Source organism: Phyllostomus hastatus, unplaced genomic scaffold (genome assembly GCF_019186645.2).
Source record: "Phyllostomus hastatus isolate PE091 unplaced genomic scaffold, TTU_PhHast_1.1 phas_contig_283, whole genome shotgun sequence".
Taxonomy (NCBI): domain Eukaryota; kingdom Metazoa; phylum Chordata; class Mammalia; order Chiroptera; family Phyllostomidae; genus Phyllostomus; species Phyllostomus hastatus.
Genome location: NW_025333833.1, coordinates 6,860,596 through 6,862,885, shown reverse-complemented (window position 1 = coordinate 6,862,885; position 2,290 = coordinate 6,860,596). Strand labels below are relative to the sequence as shown.

Below are 2,290 nucleotides of genomic sequence, written 5' to 3'. Positions count from 1 at the left end.
AGACTTTATCCAGAGCCTAACAAGTGTTCTGGTATGCAGAAGGTACTCAGTGAAAAGCAGTCAAATTATAGGCAAGCGATAAAATGAGTGAAGGAATAAAAGTTGTATGTGTACATTGTACCTGTTTTTCTGGTTTTACTTTTAGATACCGATCTTCTTGGATTTACCATTTGGGAAGGATCTCAGGCATTGTTTTGGGTTTTTTTCCCCCTCTCTATCATTTTGAGAAGACAAAGTAGACTTAAGGACCAAGTTGAACACAAAGAAAGTCTAGACAAGCAGAACAGAACTGAAAAGGCTCCTTCCCGTGCCTAGCACAGCCATGGCCCGTGGTGCCAAGAAGCGTCTGAAGCGTGCAGCAGCTCCAAAGCATCGGATGTTGATAAACTGCCCTGTGTGTTTGCTTCCTGGCCACCTACCAGCCTCCGGAAGCTGAGAGATGTCTCCCTCTCATCATTTTCCGAACAGACTTGCCCATGCTCGGACAGGATATGGGGTAAAGATCTGCCTCCAGCAGTCCATTAAGATTGACGGCAGGTTCCACACGGATAGAGCCTACCCCGTGGTTTAACAGATACCATCAGCATCGACAAGACCAAAGAGAATTTCAGTCTCTCCGTGACACTAAAGGCAGTGCTGCCTTTCATTGTATTGCACCTGAGGAAGCCAAGCACAGGGAGTGCGAAGTGAGAAGGATCTTCAAGGGCACAAAAGGAATCCCTTGTCTGGTGAGCCACGATGTCACACCAGCTGCTGCCCTGATCCCCCTCGGCAAGGTGAATGACACCATTCAGGTTGATCTGACGATGGGAAATGTTACTGATTTCACTGGGAGCCTGCCTGTGGTTCCTGGAGGTGCTGTCTGGGGAAGAACTGATGTGATCACCAGCAGAGAGAGACATCCTGGTTCTTTCGATGGGTTCGATCAGAAGATGGCGAAGGCAACAACTTTGCCACCCAGCTCTCCAGTGTCTTTCTTATTGGCAAAGGCAACAAATCATGCATTTCTCTTCCTGGGGAAAAGGGGTCCAGTTCATCACTGCTGAGGAGGGAGACGAGAGACTGCAGCCAGACAGAGCAGGGGTGAGCTCTAGGTGACAGGACCGTTAGGGTCTTTGTACTTAATTAAAGACAACATGGCATGCTTTTTTTCCAGATTTTATTTATTTATTTTTAGAGAGAGCGGAAGGGAAGGGGGAAGAGAGGGAGAGAAACATCAGTGTGTGGTTGCCCCTCGCATGTCCCCTACTGGGGACCTGGCCTGCAGCCCAGGCATGTGCCCTGACTGGGAATGGAACAGGCGACCCTTTGCTTCGCAGGCCAGTGCTCAATCCACTGAGCCACACCAGCCAGGGCAACACGGCATAATTTTTATAAAAATAAAACACAAAAAGAATTGAAGAAGGGCACACATCATTTGAGAACTAAATATTAATTATTTATGCAGTCATCACTCAAATAATTTTCTGACCTTTTGCACCAGGTACATTATATTGACCAACCTAGAGCAACTAGAATAAAAATGCCAACCCCGGTTTGTGACCAGTAAGCCACCTCCACTCATCGCATAGATGTTGGTAATTTTCAGGATAAAATCATCTTAAATTTATGTAAATGCAAGAGGATTAACATTGGGGATCTTCTTTAGCACTTTTTCTTAAGAAGTACACTATTAACTTGAACCAGCAATAGGGTTTCCAGTTCCCCATCAGATTTAAAACAATCTGCTTGCGGGATTTGTGACTTTTCCTGCATTTGCATCGACAGTTCAAAGAGCCCAGTCTTTAATTCTAATGACGATAAATCCAGCTCTGGTCCAGAATGTGCACTTCCCAGCATCTTCCATCCAGGTTCCAAGGAATCAAACCAATGTTTGAAACTGGCCTTCTATGTTATAAAAAAAAGTCTACAGAGTGTGGGGTGCAGTACAACGGACTTTCTAGCCGCCAAATACATCTTTCCCTGACCCCTACTCTTACTGGTCAATGTCTGAAACTATTTTAAGAAACAGAAACACACCATAAAAGAAAATAAGGCCTAAAATGTCAAAGCGGTTCCCCACTGACTTAAATTTACACTGCCTTTTAGATGTCCCTTTTTGCCTTCTGTGCCAGGAAGCTCAAGAATCGACTGTTCAGTTGTAGTAAGACTTTTCTAATTTCTGCTTCAGTCAGAAATGTCATCCTTTTTTCTGTATTTTACGAAACTAAATGTTTGTGCCCCTTCCCCCCGATTCATACGGTGAAGCCCTAATTCCCAGTGTGGCTGTATTTGGAGAAGGGGGCCTCCA

At 45.1% G+C, this 2,290-nt stretch overlaps 1 pseudogene; it reads left to right on the top strand.

Annotated features, from left to right (window-relative positions):
• The first annotated feature begins 322 nt into the window (after window positions 1–322).
• LOC123818301 lies at window positions 323–1,098 on the top strand (annotated as a pseudogene).
• The last annotated feature ends 1,192 nt before the right edge of the window (window positions 1,099–2,290 follow it).